At 37.6% G+C, this 20,541-nt stretch overlaps 1 protein-coding gene across 2 annotated transcripts in view; it reads left to right on the top strand.

The window, feature by feature from the left end:
• Positions 1–20,541, top strand: part of PAX5 (paired box 5) — a 261,003-nt gene that overhangs the window by 190,660 nt on the left and 49,802 nt on the right. The window lies entirely within an intron of this gene.

The following is a 20,541-nucleotide window of genomic DNA, read 5'->3' as shown; positions in this document are numbered from 1 at the left end:
ACCTAGGCTCTTTATTGCATATAAAATTGCATCGATCAAAGACAATGGGCAGGTACAAAATTATGACTGAGGATGAAAGCTAGAGAAATTAGGATATTGATAGGCATAGTTAGACAGTGGATGCTCGGATTCTATAGCATTGGAAATTAGCAAAATGTGTGGGGTTTCTATCGTTATGTTGTACCCACCAAATTATGAAAGGGATAAAAAGGAAGTGGATGTACTTTTGTTATATAAACATGGGAATCTCGGCTTACTTGCTTTTGTTAAATGTAGACACATTCTGTTTTTATCATATTTAACTGGCCACATTATTCCGTCCATCCTTTCTACTGCAAACATGTAATATTCAGTCACAATAGCGCTTGTTAGTATATCATTTCTTACTGTGTTATGGAATACAAACGGGGGACTGCATTACTTGTTTATAGCTTCCTTAAATTGTAATGGACAATATATTTATCAAAAACACAGGTCAGGTAAATATTTGGGTTTTTAAAATTTATTTATGTTTTAATTTATTAACATTTCAGGAAAGCTACCGAAGCTCACTACAAGGGCATTTGTCCAGTTGATAATATACCCACATGGAACATTGACCCAATGAAATGAAAACAAAAACAGAATCCAAAACAAAAAAACAAAAACCCTGAAGTTGGTACATTTGCAGATACATCTTTATTCTCTCTAGTTCTGCTTGCAGCGAGGGACATTTGTTCTGTGCTGCTTTCTATTTATATGTAGAAGAAGCAAAGATGACGGAGACAGGAATCGATGCCTTAGCATTACAGCTTTACAGCAGTAAGGGGCTATGATTTCAGCAGGATTTGTGGTTTGAATGTTACAGCTTTTAAATGGCAGATCCCGATAGCTGCTGTCACAGACAAACAGCAACAGTGTTGGTGGTTACTTCTGCATTTCAGTGCATCCTCCAGTAATTTTTCCCCCACTGCTCCCATTCCCTGGCTGCTAATTTCACGCAGGCACTTAAACATGATGGATAATTGTGTTCTGCTTATCAATGTTTAATTTAAGGGCTGTTCTGTCTGACCTGGATGCCCTCTGCAAAAAGCTGTGCCTCATTATTGATTTCACGGTCACACCTGTGACATTACCTGTTCTGTAAAAAGAAGGCTTTGACATTCCTGAGAGGCCATGGCAGCCAGACTTAATTGTCAGAAGAATAATCGAGTTAACAAAATCATTACAGCTGATCTGGATGTTACTACTATTTTATCTTTCCCCTAATTAGGTGCAGGGGAGCTCAGAGATCACCACTAGATTGGAGTGGCACCTACATTGGGATCTCAGTAACCAACAAAGGACAAATTATCTATTCTTTTTTTTGTGACAAAGAATAGATATTGGGTGTTTTTCTTAATATCCTTTCTTCTTCCCGTTTTGTGCTATTTTTAGACCTTGAAACCAAGACTGAATGCAAGAATGATTTCTTTTGTACTTGGATATAAAAAAAGAAGAAAGGAAGTAAGTTTTGGAGTAAAACATTCCTTTAGGTAGGAGGGATCCTGTGTGACTTCTACTTGCAGAATCAAATTCTATTCTATTCATTACAGTGTCAAAAAGGTGGTTTTAAAACCGGCTAAGCCTTGCACTTAAGTTTTATTATTAAATAATAAGATAAGTTACAAATTAATAGCATTCCAGACTCATTTCTGTATGACAAATTGCTCCCCCTGCTAAAATTGCCCTTTTTAGACTTGTTAAACTGGGAAATATCTTCACATTAACTGTAAAGGTAATCACAATTATGTCACTTAATTTGTATAATACCTTCAGGGTCCAAATCTAGAAAAATATATTTATCGTTGTCGGTGTACTGTGATATAATATGAGACTTTTACAAATATCTGGATAATTATCTGCTTTAATAAACTGCACCCCTTTTATCTTCAATCATTATAGTGGTCTAGGGAAAAATTATATGTAATTATATGCAATTCAGTTTATAAATTTTAGAAATGAAACAAACATGAGCTTATATTCAGTGTCCTTTCTTTTCCACAGCCAAAGTACTGATATTTTAAACTTGGTATTGGGGAGATTGGCATCTCTCTCCAAGTACGTTTAAAAATAGGAGGTTTTTTTTTTGATTAAAAGAATCTTTTCAAGTTTGTGTATTGGGGTCGACAGCGCAAAACCAATTAAGTGCATCATTTATGTTGCGTATAATATGAGCTATGCTGCCAGAACAACTGGAGAGACATAATTCTTTATTTGGAACGGGAATCATTATAGCCATTAATCTAGGAATTATAGAATGGAAGGGTCATCTAGCCCAATTCTCTACAATGTGAGAGAGAAACAATTAAAGCACTTTTGAGAAGTGGCTGTATAGCCTCTTCTTAAAATCCTCCAGAGTGGAGAATCTCCTTCACTAGCTTTCAGTAGCTTCTTCTGCTTTGTACGGCTCTTATTATAGGAATGTTAAATATAAATTTGTTCTAACCTGTTAATATCACTGTGGAAATATAGGGTACTCCAGGTGTGGTCTCACCAATGAAGAGGGTGATAAAAGTGAATAAAGTCTTCATAGGATTTTGATATGGTACTTTTTCTGATGCAGCCCAGAATTATGTTAGCCTTTCCAGCAGCTGTCTCATACTGCTGTCTTATATGGAAGCTTGTTATCAATAACCATACCCAATCCCTTTTCTAATGCAATGCTTCCAAGCCATGAATCCCCTATCCCCTACGTGTGCTCTATATTTTTGCTACTTAAATATACTTAACATTTTTCCCTGCTGCAGGATATTATATTCCTCTTAAAACAGTCTTTTAAACTGCCCAGCCTAGGTTGCAGTCTCATTCTCTCTTTTTGAGTGTTGGCCAAAACTCCAAATTTTGTGTCAACTGCAGATTGATAAAGAACCTGTTCAGCTCATTATCCAGTCCATTAATAAAATTATTTAATAATCCTAGCCCTGAGATGAATCCCAATAAAGTCCCATTGGTTCCTGCTCTCCAGCTCCGTGAAGACCCATTAATGTTGACCATGGTTAGCAAGCCAGGGATGGACCCACCCTATTGTAATGTTTTAATGTTTTGTCTATGAGATTATAATGTGGAAATATGTGTTTTGTTGAGGGAGGGTATATCTAAAGAATTGCCCTTGTCCATTATAGTAGTTACCTTATCAAAAAAGAGAAAGCAGATTATCATCATTATGATCTATTTTTGATAAATCCATGCTAACTTCCAGCAATCAAAGCATTATCTTCAGGAGAATGGTGTGCTTTATCATCTGATGAAACATGTTTCTAGGTATTATCTGCTCTAAGATCTTTCCAAATATATTTACCAGTGTTGCATTTCTTTCCTTTCCTGAAGATGAAGAATATCTATGTTCTTCTTTGGCACATTCCAGTTCTTAGAACTTCTCAAAAACAACTCACAGAAATTCTGTCAGCTCTTCAGTTCCTTCTGTACTCTAAAATGTATTTCATTGGAGCTTGGGGATCTGAATGCATTCAAATTAGCTAGAACAGGGGTGTCAAACTCAATTTCATTGAGGGCCGCATCAGCACTGCGGTTGCCCTCAGGGGGCCGGGTGGGTATGGCCAGGGTGGGCGTGGCCTACTGGGTAGGCGTGGCTAGAGTGCATACGGCCTACTGGGTGGGCGTGGCCAGCTCTACATCGTTCGCATCAAGGGTGCCTATGGGGGCCTGGGCAGGAGTGGGACAGATCTGAGGGTCTCTGGCAGAAGGAGGGTCTCTGGGCCAGGGCCAAGGCAGTGGGGGCCGTTCCCTCACTGTTTCCAGGATGGCTTCGCGGGCCACATGAAACCACTTTGCAGGCTGGATCTGGCCCCCGGGCCTTGTGTTTGACATGTCTGAGCTAGAAGATCCTTTTCCCATATCCTTACTATCTTATATGCTGCCTTGTTTTGTTCATTTCCTCTCTGTTCTACTCAAGTCATTAGTTCCTTTGGATGTAAAGTAGAGGCAAAATGTAAGCTATGTAAGTACCTCTACTTTCTGTTAGCTGTTTGTTAAAACTTTTACCACCTGAGGTAAGTAAATAAACTTCCTCATTTGTCTTCCTCTTGTCATCATATCTGGGGGGAAAAAAACCCCTTCTTGCTGGATTTTGCTTCCCTTAATACCAATAGTTCATTTCCTGTTTTTGTTTTCCTGACCTACATTTCTGAGCCAAAGCTTTAGAAATTTTATTTTTTATTTTTCTTTACTGCCATTTCCAATAATTGTTTTTTTTTCTAAGCTTTAATCCATTTCTTAATGTAGGATGGTGATAACGTGCAACTGAAATTTTCCCCACTTTCATCGAAAACATATTCTGAGAGTGTATCATTACACTGCACATATCTGTGAACTGATGGGATTTGATCAACAGTATGTTGCCATGCTCTGCTCTGCTCTGCTCTCTTTTAGAGATCCTTTTGAGGAGCCCTGGTGGTGCAATGGTTAGAATGCAGTATTGCAGGCTAACTCTGCCCACTGCCAGGAGTTCAATCCTGACCAGCTCAAGGTTGACTCAGCCTTCCATCCTTCCAAGGATGGTAAAATGAGGACCCAGATTGTTGGGGAAAATATGCTGATTCTGTAAATTGCTTAGAGAGGGCTGTAAAGCACTATGAAGTGGTATATACAGTGGTGAGATTCAGTCAGTTCGCACTGGTTTGGGAGAACCGGTAGCTAAATTTACCTGAATTTGGAGAACCGGCTGGCCTCTGGAAGTGCAGTCGAGGCCTTGGAGGCCTCCCAGGCCTAGAATGGCCCACCAGAAGTACATGGATACCACTTTCGGGAGTCTGTTCTAGGCATCGGAGGCCTGGAGGAGGCCTCCCAGGCCTAGATTGGCTCACCAGAAGTGCATGATACCACTTCCAGAAGTCTGTTTTAGGCATTGGAGGCCCAGGCCTGCATCACATAATAGAACCGCTTGTTCAGGTATTTGAATCCCGCCATTGGGTATATAGGTCTAAGTGCTATTGCTAGTGATACTGCTATCCTAGGGTAAAACTAAGATTTGGTTGGGATTTGTGCATGCCAACCAAAACATACAGAAACTGACTGGTATTATCCTTATTAACTTCAAAGAATGCTGCAAGCATACTAGTTTGACTAAGGCTAGTAATTAAACCTATACCCTGGTTCTGTTACTAAAACCTATGTGAAAACCTTGAATGACTAAAACCATAAGGAATAGTTGAAGCCAATATTTAATTCAATGTTGGCATATGGAAATTTGAGACATGTAAGAGGACTAATTAACAATGCACAGATGAAAGAAATAAAACTAAGATACTTTGTGTATCTGTGAAACTAATAAACAGGAAAGATACAATAAATCCAAAGGAACATGATTTGATCTTGAGGAATGGGAAATACAAGCAGGGAAATGAAGGCATGGGTTTAATTATGGTTTTAGGAGTTACAATGTATGTCATAAAAGTGATTTCATTTAAATTATTTTAGTGTATATGAAAGTAGAGATTTATGACTTGGAGATGGTTGTTTGTTATGCTCCAGTAAATGGTTATAATGGAAGAACCAAATTTTGGGGAAAAATTATGCAAAATTCTAAATGAATGTGATCCATAAAGGTGTATCGAGCAGAAGAACATAAGATAAAGCAAACCTGAGTCTGGGACAGAATAAAGCACCTCACACAAGACCCTTGTTAATTCTTATGAAGATAAAGGGAGGGAGGGGGGAAGCACATTCAGAGTCCTGTTGGTGCAGTGGTTAGAATGCAGTATTGCAGGCTAACTCTGCCCACTGCCAGGAGTTTGATCCTTGACTGGCTCAAGATTGACTCAGCCTTCCATCCTTCTGAGGTTGGTAAAATCTGTCCCCAGATTGTTGGGGACAATATGCTCACTCTGTAAACTGCTTAGAGAGGGCTGTAAAGCACTATGAAGCAGTATATAGGTCTAAGTGCTAGTGCTATTACAAGATTCTGTTGTTATAACCTTATAATAAAAGCAGTATTAGCCTGCATGACTTTAATTTCCTCATCTGGGCAACCATGACGAGTTAATAGGAGGATAAGTTACTGGGCTAGTTGAGAATGAAAGTGGGAGTGACACAAGAGAATACCAAAAAGTTGATTGAGCCATTATACATCAGTCATAAAAATGGTCATAATATTGAGTCCAAACCATGGTACTTCAACTGATGACTGCAACAACCTCTGAACAAAATTCCATTGTGGTTGCAAGTTGAAGACTACCTGTGTAGAAATGAAAGTTGATACTAAAGTCTGAGGCACAATCAGCCTCACTTTCTTACATGGCACAGTGGAGACAAAATACAGAATGGATTAGAATCTAATTGTAAAGAGACATTTTGCTTCCAAAGCTTTACTACAACAGTGTCACCTCTCTGCTTTGTCTAGCTGTAGGTAGTTTTATTGGCTCTAATTACATGCAAGAGCAAGGAGCTTTATCAAATCAGGTTCTTTCAGAAGCTGACAACTTTTGGATGGTTGTGAGTTGCTTAAATATCCATCAGGGATTAATCTGTGACAATCAAAGCCACTTTTACATGTGACCTATTCTAAATCTGAACTTTAGTCTCCAGGGAAAGGTGGTTAGTCCCTTAACCCAATTCACCACTGTAGTGACTGATCATAGCTTATCTTTTTAATCTCACTGGGTAACCAATGAGGAAAAAAAAAGAACAAATGCTCACATTCCCTGTATTACAGAAAAAACATTTTAGTACAATGACAAGGAATCAAACAGAGATTGTAGGGAGGCTGAGTAAGGAACTGAAGCAAGGGTAAGCGGCCATGTGGCTCACCTGCACCCTCTCTCCTTTCTAATGTATATTTTGCAGTAATTAATTACATCTCTTGTGGATTCCCTTCTTTCCTACTATTGCTGGCAATCACGTAGATAAAGTGAAAAAAATGTTGGTGCCCTATGGTATTAAAAGTGAAGGGTTTTCACACTGTCAGGGTAATGAATGCTGCAAGGGTTTGAAGTACTTGAGCATGGGGGACTTTTTCTGTGTCATGTGTCTGGGAGTGACAACCCCCAGTGGTTAATTACTGCCATGGATGAGAGCTGAGCTGGTAGCAAAATGAGATAAGTTCATTATGAGCTAAATTTGAAGTTAATTGGATTCACATTTTCATCCATTAGTATACAAAGATAGACCCAGAAAGGCACTTCTTTGTGAGAAGAAACTTGTACATAAGCAAGCCATAGACCTTCTCCCTGCACATTTGTCTTAACTTTCGTATTTTTATATGCTTTTATATATTTCTTTTAAGAAGATTTTCTTATAAAAGCTTGTAATGCATAAAATTAGTCTGTTGAACAATGCTGGTGTATTGACATTAAGTCCTGATGAGATTAATGGGATTTATTCCAAGTAAGTGTATATAAGGTTTGCAGACTGAATTCCATGGGAGTTAAAGTGATTTAAGCATTTATATTCCTCACAAAATGTTGTAATCATTTCAGAGAGCTTGGTTGCATGATTGGTTTATCCAGTTTGAGACAGTAGTCACTTCGGGGTATTTTAGAAGACATACATAAAACATGGTCTAAATGAAGTGTGTTCCAAGAAAAACAATCCACTATGTGAAATAAAGTTTAGGGCTTCTTTCGTTATTCCCATCAATTTTTGAATCTATATTTTTTTGAGTACAGATGCTGTTCTTTTATTATGGACTTCATTATTTCATTATCATGTTTCATTTTACATGCATTTTTTTAAAAAAACATTACGACAGTGATTCAGTAAACTTTTCACTATCTTATACATTCATTCATTTCAGTGGGAAACATTTAGAGTATTTTTAGAATTCTATACATCACAGTGATTTGTTTGTCTGTTGTGTAGATAATGTTCTTGAATGTGTTGGATGTGAACAGGAAAAATCCCAAGAACCAAGAATGACTTATAAGAGTAACTCATAAGAGGTACGTCTGAGTAGCTTCCTTTATTGTTTTCCACCTATAGCCAGACTCTTGCTAGACTAAAGCAATAATTTGCATTACTACAGACGTATTCTAGGAATAACTAGGGCAGAGCCATTTTAACCCTCTTTTTCCTGTTCAAACTTTCCAAGCTCTGCTGCCTCTTTTGCCTCTGGAAAGCAGCCCCTCCCTTCTAGGAATCCAGACTACATTCCACCACAAAAGGACTGTGAAAACACAGTCAATTTTATGATCTGAATCTAAAACTACAGACCTTCAAATATTATGACACTGACTGTACATATGATATTGGAACAGAGTCTCATTATGTCCAATGGGAAGATTGTCTTAGATTCTGATGCTTACTATCTTCACTCCAAATTCTAAACATATTCAAAGGAGTTCTGCACTAGATCCAATATATTAAACCTACCCCTTTTTCTTGATCTTTTACTTATTTGGCATCTCTTCTTTGAAGATCCTATAGCCCAACTGAAGAATCACAAAGTATCAGAAAGATAGTTTATTCCCCAAGAGCTCTTAAAATCAAATCCAAAAGGATTAACATCTTCAGGGAAGGCAATATAAGGGAGAGGAGAGAAATCAGGCTGATGAAAGCAGGATTTCAGTGTTGCAGTGTATATCCATCCCTTGTTTGTATATGTCACAATGCCTCACACATGTGAAAACAGATGTCCTTGTGGTGTAATGCTGCTTTCACCATCCAGACAATTATTTGTTACAGATCTTGGTGCAACTTAATCTAGGTTATAAATCAGACATGTCAAACACAAGGCCCAGGGGCTGGATGCGGCCCGCAAAGTGGTTTCATGTGGCCCGCGAAGCCATCCTGGAAACAGTGAGGGAACAGCCCCCACTGCCTTGGCCCTGGCCCAGAGACCCTCCTTCTGCCAGAGACCCTCAGATCTGTCCCACTCCTGCCCAGGCCCCCATAGGCACCCTTGATGCGAACGATGTAGAGCTGGCCATGCCCACCCAGTAGGCCATACGCACTCTAGCCACACCCACCCAGTAGGCCACGCCCACCCTGGCCATACCCACCCGGCCCCCTGAGGGCAACCGCAATGCTGATGCGGCCCTCAATGAAATTGAGCTTGACACCCCTGTTATAAATTTTACTTAGAAAAAAAACCACACAACTTCTAATGTGGCTTATTGATGGCTGTCAACAATACTATTGTCTAGTGTTCCAGCTTCTAAGGTGCTGCCACAAAGAAGAGGGAGTCAATCTATTTTCCAAGAAGCAATGGATGGAAGCTAATCAAGGAGAGAACCAACCTAGAAATAAGGAGAAATTTCCTGACAGTTAGAACAATTAATCAGTGGAACTGCTTGCTTCTGGAAGTTGTTGGTGCTCTGTCACTGGAGGTTTTAAGGAAGAAATCAGACAACTACTTGTCTGAAATGGTATAAGGTCTCTTGCTTGAGCAGGGACTAGATGAGAAGGCCTCCAAGGTCCCTTCCAATTCTGTTATTCTGTTACTTAGTTTGGACCCTAATATAGCTATGGAATAGGTCAAGCAGAGAATATTTGATTAGATCTACAAAAGAACAGCTCAAATTCTTCATAATGTTGCCACAGAGAACTTAGCAGCCTCCTTTATGCTGTCTATGGATATTTTTGTAATAGCCTCTCTGCTATTAATAGAACATTCACATTAATGAGATTTAGCATTCTGTCCTCAAAACCAAATAGAGGTAGAGGTTGAGTCAGTTGCAAACCTTCTGCTAAGCTGCCCTGATCTCTTCTTACTCTTTTATCAATATTCAATTAGAACATTAGCCTGCAATCCCATTGCCTTCAGACAAGATGGGTGGCACATAAATCCAATAAATAAATACATCTACGGAATAAATATTACTGGATTCAGTGGGACGTACTCTTGAGTAGACTTGCATTGGGAGCCTACTACTTGTACTCAAATTTCATCTTTAACTCTTGTTTTTATACACACATGCACATACAAACACACACACACAAACATGCTTTGAATGAAAGTACTGTTTCTGAAACAGAATTATTGTTGTTTCAACTACATAGAGATATATGAAAACCTTGGACCATTGATTTCAACCTCCAGTAGATAGATGATTGAAAAATTAATTGCCATTATTTTAATTCATCCTTAAATGAGTAGTTGTGCAAGAATGCCTTTGAAAGACAATGTAATTGCAAACATTACCACTACTCCTTCCCCCTACCAAAGTTTTTCAGTGAGTTTGCTTTATCCATATTCATATCTATGTGTCACATTTCTTGTAATAAGTTTCAGTCCCTCTATCTGTTCAAAGCTAGTTAATAAATAGCTCCTTGTTGCCAGGACTGTTGAAGCCATGAGGATCATCTCCTGGAGTAGAGCAGCAATGTATCTATATATGAACACCAGTGTAATCTGTGGTCTCTTCTCTTGCAATTTCCTGCATCATTTCTATTTACAAGAACATCTTTGATCTTTATGTAGATTTTATAAAAAAGGTAAAGGTTTTCCTGCACATGCATGCTAGTCGTTTCCAACTCTAGGGGCCGGTGCTCATCTCCGTTTCAAAGCCAAAGAGCCAGCGCTTGTCCGAGGACGTCTCCGTGGTCATGTGGCCAGCATGACTAGATGCCAAAACCACACGGAACGCTGTTACCTTCCCACCGTAGTGGTCCCTATTTTCTACTTGCATTTTTACGTGCTTTCGAACTGCTAAGTTGGCAGATGCTGGGACGAGTAACAGGCGCTCACTCTGTTACGTGGCACTCGGGATTCGACCCGCCAAACTGCCGACCTTCTGATCGACAAGCTCAGCATCCTAACCCATAAGTTATACAGACAATAAAAATGTTGGATAACTATTTTGTTTACCAATTGCCCACCTTTTTAGAAGAAGGACAAGGGCAAACTGGATTCTTTAAATACAATGTCCAAAATGATGTCACTGAGGAGAAAGCTGTGCTCTCTTGTTCAAAAAACAGGATGTAGAAGAAGGGATTTTGGCTACGAGAAAGCAGATTCTGACTGAATGTTAGAAAAATTTCCTGAAACCAAGAGCAGTTTGACAGTAGAACCAATTACCTAGAAATGTGGTGAGCTTCTCTTCACTGAAAGTTTCAAGTAGAAGCTAGACAGCCATCTGTCAGGGAGGCTTTAATTTGCATTTCTGCATTGAGCAGAGGCTTTGATTCAATGGCCTAAGGAGTCCCTTCTAACTCTATGATTTTATGGAGCAATAGACAACATCCTGGAGATCAAAAGAGGGCAATGAGTAGTCTTGTGGGTGCCAGTTTGCTTTCTGATAAATGAGGTTTTGTGACTGGCTATGTCACTATGGCAGCATTTCATGAATGTAAAAGCCACCTATCATGACAATCATTTTTATCAGAATGTCGGCAACCTGCTCTCAAGATTCTGAGAGCGTCCACCACTCCAAGGGGTTGTCTCTTCTTGCTGTATCCTGTGGTCTTTGCAACAACATATTGGACATGATTAATGACCACAGACAATAGGGTCAGATTTCTCTGGCTGCAATCGTACCTATATGACATCAAGCTTCCATTAGGATGGAAAAATGGGTATATTTACTAACATTTGTTCAGAAACCACTGGATTAAATAAACTGACAAAAAATAACCCGGAATGCAAAGGTTTTTCTTTTTTCTTAACAGCTTTTGTGACTTATGCAGGAGATTTTTATCATAAGTTTCTATCCTACTGCATTTTTCAAAATGAACAACCAACACTCAAGTGTCTAGGAAAGAAGCTTTATTAAGCTTCACATTAGAATGGGAAAAGCAATAAATACAGTAAGTACTGCATCCACATATTTAGCTTTCCACTGAAGGTTGCAAACAATTGATTATTAGAAAAAATGTAAACTGCCAAATTTCAGCTAATTAATTATCTGGATGTTCAGTGCTGTTGACAATATCTCTGCATCAAGCAGAAAAGAGTGAGCTGTGTATGTTCCCTTTGTCATTGACAGTGACATACAGTCAGCCCTGTTAGAGTTGACATAAGGTCATAGTTTCCTCTCCAGTGAGACTGGGGCATCTACAAACTGTCGGCTGACGTTTTTAAACTATGATATTACAAACTCCACAGGCTCCTGTGATCTGTTTTACATTCCTTTGTTCCTGAGTTTCTGGAGCTGGTGGAGACTGAGTCAAAGAATTCTTCCTAACTTGTAAACTTTGTATTTCTGACTTAGGTTTACAGGAAAAACAAAACAAAAACAAAAAAAAAAAAAACAAAAGACAACACTTTAGCTGTTGATTCAACTCCCAGCTTTTATCTAATTAAGAGCTGCTAATAGGTATCACTTTGGCAATCAATTTTTATCCCTCTTAGTCCCACTGAATCGTACCTTGCTAAGTGGATTTTGACTTTTGATTGGATCCTAAGTGATTTTAGAATAATGGCAGCTGGCTAGTTTTACGGTTGTAGAGTAAAAGTAATTTAGTACTATAAGCTGAAATTTCTGCTTTTACATTGATGCAGCGCACACACTTTTCTGAACATAAGATAGCATGTACAAGGTATGGTGCAATATGAGATTTTTGATATTGCCAGGGATCATATGTTCTGCTAGGGGCTGTGTATATAGTAGTGGAACAATTAGCACAAGCAACATGGATGATGGAGATGATGATGACCTTTGGAAAGACTTAATGCAGTAATGGAATTGAAGTACTGGAGGATGCAAGGATGGAGACAGGATTTCCACAGGCAGGTTTATACTTTTGGATTGATAGTAATTGGATGCTGTTCAGTGCTTGGAATTCAAAGGCAAAGAAGATATGTTGGAGTACGAAAGCACTTATCTGTTAGTCCCTAAACTACCTGTGACTTTTCCCAAGATTACTCAGTTGCCTACCAAGCAAGCTTGAGAAAATTTATAGCTCCTATAAGGAGTTGCACACTGCTTTGTACTCCTGCATGCTCTAATGCTTCTTTTTCCTTTGAATCAGAGTGGGTTGCACAACTGTGTTGGACACAGCCCATCAAAACTTCATGATTCCTGTCTATATGATTTACTATCAAAATACACTACCGTAACAGTCAGAATATCATGGTTCAGTTGAAATCTTAAGGTGGTTTTTGTAAATTCATGTCATAAGAGAGATTACTTGCCCAAAGCCTTTACTGTGATTGCTTTTTAATATGTCAGCCATTTTTCATCAAAGAGAGAAAGGTTCGTGGAAAATATTAAGTTCGGTTATTAATGGACCATCAGTGAACTTTGGGGCCTGGAGTTTAACAACAGTTCTGTATGATATCTCATTGGCAGATTATGGATAATTGCTCTTTATTCTGTTTCCTACATCCAATATATTTTGTGTCAATAGAAAAGAAAGTAATTCAAGGAGTGCTGATAACACAAACATATGAAGGTTTGAAAATAGTCAGCCATTTATTATTCATCAGAATTTATAGTATTTGGTAGTGCCATGGGGACTACCTCACATCAGAGACAATGGTTATTATCTATCTTTCCATCTGCTTGTGTAACATGGCCTTAGAAAGGGCTCTTTGGCACACTACTAAATAAATAATTACTGGGAACTAAATCTGCAACTCTTTCTTGTAGACTAGGGTCTTTCAAACCATATTCTGCAGATCCTTAGTGTTGTGCATAAAAAATTGATGGGGTTCTGTGAAAAGCTAAGGGGGAAAAAGTATACTCAAGTCCAGCCAATTTTCCTTCAGTACAGCTTTGTCTCTTGGTCAATGATTCCACAATTTTATTCATTTATTTAACAACTTTGGTGGCTTGAGAAAAAGTTTGAAAACTTGCCACACGCAATCTATAAAGGTAATTTCTGACAAAGGATCCAGCGTAGTACATCCAGAGCTGATCTCACAATAGTTGCAACAAAGCAGAGTCAGGCAATATAAGATTTATATTGTATGATTTTAAGAGTTTTTAAGCACTCTGGCACTCAAGCAGAAGGGCTGTACAGCAATCTACACAATCCAATCTAAAGAACTTTGGACTCATTGGTTTCAATGGGAGCAATAACTATGGCATTAAAACTACGCTCCCATGCAGAATATACTCAGAATGGGATTCTGCTGGGTTCAGCTTCACCATAAAATAGGGAGATGTAGAGTGCAGGAGAGGTGAGAACCTTTTACTTACACTGTTACAAGAAATGTGGCCTTGCCAAAATTTCATTTCATTGTTTTCATTGTTCATTTGTGTTCATTTTGGTGTTTGGATTTTGAGGGGAGGTGTGTACATTAAGAGTAGACTAAAGAGAGCTGATGGCAAAAGATTTAGTAACCCCTGCCATGAAATGTATAGGATGAAACTTGAGATAGGGCCATCAACAAACCTAAGAATTTTCATCTATTGCTATAAAAGTCTCGAGTTTCAGATGAAGAAAAGGAAAGTGTTAGAGAATGACAGTAAACACACACACACACACACACATACAAACGTGTTTGTGTGTGTGTGTGTATGTGCGTGTATGTATGTATGTATGTATGTATATATATATATATATATATATATATATATATATATATATATATATATATATATATATATATATATATATATATATATATATATATATATATATATATGAAGGGATTTTATTATGGTTAAGGTTGATGTTAGTAATATTGATATTAGTAGTGATACTTTGTAATTATATATATATCTTTGTTTATGTGCAAGCAGTTTTGTAGGTGCTTTATATTGGGAAATTAGTTATATAAAAGCAGATGTTTCATGCTTTAGGTACAGGGGATTGCTTACATGAAAAGAGCAGCATGGTAAGGAGAGGGGGGGAAAGGAGTTGTGGTGGAGCCTGGGTTGTTGTGTATGAGTCAATTATTTTTCTGTACCTTTTGGTTCCTAGTACCAAGACCAGATCTCTTTGTTTTGGAAAGGTATAAAAGGTGGAAGACATCTTTCCTGGTTGTTGCCTTCATTTCTTTACCAGCCACGAAGAGAGATGTGGCCACCCAATTCTATTTTGATCAAAATAAAAGTTGTTTGCTTGCTGAAACCTCGGGTCAGGAGTTTCTTTTGGCTCTTTTAAATTCCTGAGTAATGCTGGGGCAATTGTGAGGCTAAGTGTAAAACCTTACAATATATTTACAAAAGCTTTACTGTGAAACAGCTATTTATTCACTATTTCACTTGGGCCATTTATCTAGCTGTGCTTTTCATTAAACAGAATATTAATACTTTGTTTAATACTTGAATAACATAAGACTTTTGCATGGTGAGATATATTACTCTGCCTGACTATAATTTCTAACTCTGTCAAGAAATCAAAATAATACTGGGGATTCTTAAAGGAAACAAAAACCCATATATTTTGTCTTCAATTTGGTATGTGTTAACCTCTCAGAAGAGCAATTGTCTGTTGATGTTTTCCAGATATAATTAAAGAGGAAAGTATGGAGTTTGGGATTTCTAATTAAGTTAATTAAGTGGAAGATTTGATTTTCCTGGTAAGACTGCCACAGGTGGAATGCAGCCAGCCTGCAGCAGAAACTAGGATCAAACACACACACACACACACACACAAACAAACACACACAGGAAAATAGATGAAGAATTATATCAGAAATGCACTCAGACCTCCCATCCAGGTCTGTTTAGGGGCAACCAGAAATAGACATTGACTTAAGTTAACCTGCTTAACAGGTTGCAGATCGTATTTGAAAAGACTTCTTGGTCTGGATCAAATCTCTAATCACTTAATCATTCTTCACTATGCTTGTAATCTGGGCTAGCTTCTTTTTTGACATGTATAGGGCTACGCTGCCTTAGATCCTGGTCCAAACTGATGTTTAGCCCAGGTTCTCTTCTGTCCTTGATACTAACCCCTGGATCAACTAGGTTGAAAGAAGGGAATTGAATTAGATTTTAGACATTAAATCTAACAGTCTTAATTTGGTCATTGGCAGTGGAAGAAGCCAATTTATTTATAAATGTGTGTATCTGTCTCTCTGTCTCTGTCTCTGTCTCTGTCTCTGTCTCTGTCTCTGTTCTCTCTCTCTCTCTCTCTCTCTCTCTCTCTCTCTCTCTCTCTCTCTCTCTCTCTCTCTCTCTCTCTCTCTCTCTCTCTCTCTCCACCTACCTACCTATCTATCTCAGGGGTGTCAAATTGATGGCCTGTGGGCCGGTTGCATCATGCAGATGCCGCGCCCACCCCAGCTCCGGCAATGTGAAAAAAGTTGCGATATGTTGTGACATGTCACGTGACACAGCAAGATAGCCATACCACTGCTGAACATCTGGATATTCACACTGTTAATTAAAATGTAAAAGGCAATTAATTTGTTGTGTTGAATGACAATCTATATTTGCACACATGACAAGCTATGCCTATTGCAATTTCCTTTTGTACACAACCATTAAATGTATAACATCCTGCTCTCTTTACACATTGTCTACTTTCAAATACACATGGTTCCACCTTATTTCAGATTTCATAAAACAAAAATCTTGGATTGTTTTGCAGTTAATGCAAAATTTCCAAATTATCTCAAAATATGATTTTCACTTTTCCCAATAGCCATTACTGCGGGAGGAGAAGACAGTACATCAATTATAATTATCCTTTGGCTACTATTTAATACCATGTTTTTGTTTAACAAAAAAGGAAAAATCCTATGGGATTAGTTTCACCTACTTAGACCTTCAAAACAAGACATTCAGTCAAGCCATCAGCAATATGGCAGGTACTTACTAACACCACATGCCAGGAAAGAAGGTCATTGTTGATTGGTTGGCTGATTTAAAGCCTCCTCTTGCTGATTGCCTCTGAAACTATAGGTATGCCTGTATGGAATAATTTATTGTCATTATTGTTATAATACACTGGAAGTCCTCGTGTTAGTGAAGGCAGTGGCATAAACATTGCAAAGCAAATATCAGTTTATCGGTTCATTAGAACTCTATTTCACATAGAGTCTCTTTGCTTCCACAGCTTTCCCCCCCCTGATTTCATTATGTCCAGGTCTTGCTATACTTTACACTGATAGTTCATAAAAAGTCTTTAGCGCTTGACTACTTTTCTTCAATCAGTATGTATATAATTCACAATAATTTCCTAAGCTTTTTTATTTCTAAAAAGTCAAGAAATTGTCTATCAAGGGTCAATTTTTTTAAAATAAAAACATAGTCTGCAACTCTTTTACATAATTATGGATACAGACAGGAAGGCATATCTGAATCTCAGCCCCATCAATAGTAATCCCATTGTATAGCTATAGCAACAGAAATTAAGATCAGAGATCTTCCCAATCTTTTATGATCCAAATATTTGTGTGCATTAAATATTTATGCATGCGATACTCTGCCTACGTGAGAGAGGGAGAGAATTCAAGAGAATTCTGAATCAAATTTATAATTTGGCCTTCACGTTAGTTCTGTTTTATATGACTTTATGATTGTTTTATTCTTAACTGTCTCATAATATTCAAATTCTTAACCGGAATTTCATTTAATTCTTCAACAAGAACTCAACTGAAATTTTGAACCCCTTTTTGTTAGCTTTTCAACATTTTAAAGTGTGTTACATCCAGAAGAAATTAGTTATGGAAATCTATATGTACGTAATAACATTTTGTGACAAGGAAGATGAGCTGGAACTAAAGATATTACCCTAATGAAAAGAAAAATAGACAGACAAATAACACAAATCAAGCTCTTATGGGAGGCCAAAATTCCATGCGTTGTCAGCTTAAGTTTGCCAACTCCAATTGAAATCAGCCCTAAAAATTCCCTTTCCCTAAAAAATATGAGTGTGTACCATTTTTTTCTCTGAAGTGTACGTATGTATGTACGTATGCATGTGTATACACACACACACACACAAACACACAAAACATGAAAAATAATAAATAATTCAATTGTTAACTTTGGATTAGAAATAAATATTTGTAAAATAAGGTATCTCATTTAGAAAGTATACATAAAAACCACTCTTCCTCATACTCATTCACATTTAAGGTAAGCCCTCCTCTCATTCTCTTCCCTCCTTCCAGGCTGAAACAAAAACAAAAAAAAGAAGAAAATGTAGAATTTGAGTAAGCATGGAAGAAAGGTCTGGGAACCACTGACAAGGGAAAAAAGAAAAGAAAAGAAGGAAGATGGTTTCAGAGTAAAAAAAGGGGGGCATTTAGGGATCAAAGAATGTACTTTATTAGATTAAGAGAATCTTGAAAACCTATCAAGATTTCCTATAAAATAATCCTTGACTTATAACTGTAATAGAGCCTGCCCAACACAGTCGTAAATCATGGCCATCATAAAGATGGGCCAGTCATATGACCAACATGATTTTACAATCTTTTTTTTTGTAACAAGTGTAAAGTGGCTGCCATAGTCACTGAGTGAATCAGTAGTGCATTATAAGCTCAGTTTTGCCACAAACTGGAAACACCAGGTTTTGGCAAAATGGTTGTAAAACACATTACCCTGAAACACTGCAAGTGGCCATAAATATGGCCCAGTTGCCAAACACTTGAAATTCAATCACATGACCATGGGGGAGGGGCAACCATCAGAACTTCAAATCTGGGTCATAAGTAACCCCAACTCTGAATGATCTCTAAATGACCAGTTTTACATTGAGGACTACCTCTACTAAACAAATCAAGCTAGGATTATTTTCTTTCTCATACTTTCTACTTTCCCAGCACTGAGTTGCTTTTTCTGTTCATTGCTCTTTCCCACCCTTCCCAAGCCCAGATCTACAATCATTCACAGGTGACGCTACTGACACTGAAGCATAGAATTCAGGCAATCACAAACAGGTGGAGGAAGACTACAACAGATGGCTATTTAGCCATCATTCTGTAAAATGGGTGTAATTTGGTATCTTTTTCTCTGCTCTATATGTGTTATCTTAAAAATGAATACTTATTCTGAGATGGATAAATGAACTTCTTTGATTAGACAAAAGACACTATCTACATTTCTGGTGACTAGAAACCTCCTATGAATCTTTGGCATAAAAATGAAAAAAAAATGAAAAAAACTGGAAAAAAAATAAAAAAATGTACTTGTGATTAATGGCTTTGATGATTTAGACAGGCTAGGTTGTAGAAAGAAGAACATTATGATATAATGTTTTAGAGAGAGTTTAAAATATAATTGTACTGATAACTGATGTGAAGACTACCAGAAGCATTCCTTGTATCTTTTATCTTTCTTTTATATTTTTAAAGTTTCTTTTCTTTTCTTGCACTTTCTCTTCCCCTTCACTTGCTTTCTTTTTATATTTTCTTCCTTTAGTTTTTATCCTTTCCCCCCCAAAGTTCCAATAAAAATACTTTTTTAAAAAAGAAATGAATGTTTATTTATTTTCACGTATTATGTCAGAGCCATTGTGGTGCAGTGGTTAAAAGAATGGATTAGGAACAAAGAGAAATAGATTCTGGTCTTTTCAAAGACATGGAAGACAGCTGGGTGACTTGGGCCAGTCACTCTCTATCAGCCCTAGACTAGAAAGTAAAACAACATCTATCTACTGATACTCACTGGACTAGTGTGGTGGATAATGGTCCATCACCTTCAATAAAGTGCCCTTCATCCTACAGTGGATTGGTTTCAGCTGATAATAATAATAATGTATTTACGCACTGCTTAGCTCCCAATATTCTAGGGAGCTGGGCAATCCATAAATACATAAAATAATAATAAAAAATAGTATCCAGTAATGCATGTACCACTCATCAACCCCAAATCATCAAATTAGTGGAGCACAAACAATAACTATAAACAGATATTTTATAACTCTCTACAGAGACAGGTATAAATTACGTTTCTATATTAATTCATTAATATTGGATAACTCTTTGTATATTACGTGTTCTTGAAATCCTGTTTTTTCACCATTTGGGGAAAATCGCACTGAAATTCTTGCAGTGTTAGTAGCTCATCCTACTGAGAATGTCTTGTATTAATCACTTATTCAAACAGGGATCTTAGAGAAACTATCAAGGAAAACCTTACTTTGATGTAAGCAGCTGGGATGTAAAATATTTACCTGAAATGTCAAAAATTATAAAACAGACTTTGCTGCCTGTCCTGACCCAAAATTAGTTTTGTTGTTGTTAGTTGATGGTTCATGTAAGGATCTGATTCACAATGAGCTTGTTACATTTTTGTTACTGACAGTTTGACTGGAAATAGCCAAAAGGTGTAGCATTCTCACCAAGTCATGTTGAACATACTAAAGAGAGAGGCAAACAGCCCTGTCGGAAAAGTTAACGCATCAGCTCAGAGCAGATTTCTGCAACTGGTGCCCTCCAGATGTTCTGGCATTGCCCAAATTGAGAGTATCTGTATGTAGGGAAGCTGAAGCAATAGATCATAATATATACTATCTAAACAGATCAGTGGTAATGTTTCTTAAACAATGTACATCCATCATCTATTCATTAGTCTTGTTGGGGCTATTGGGATAATCATCCTGTTACTTACAGACCATATTCAGTTCATCCTTCAGTTCTTCTATTGTTGTTTTAACCAAGCTGCATTTGGATTGAAAAGAGCAGATTGTGGCCTGTTTTATTTTTTAAATTACTCACTTCCCTTTTTGTGTTACTAAATTATATGTTTAAAAAGAAGGGTGGGGGGACAAGTTGGGTTC

Source organism: Vipera berus (genome assembly GCF_964194415.1).
Source record: "Vipera berus genome assembly, chromosome: 2".
Classification (NCBI taxonomy): domain Eukaryota; kingdom Metazoa; phylum Chordata; class Lepidosauria; order Squamata; family Viperidae; genus Vipera; species Vipera berus.
Note: the sequence above shows the minus strand (reverse complement) of the source record. Positions and strands in the feature narration are given on the sequence as shown.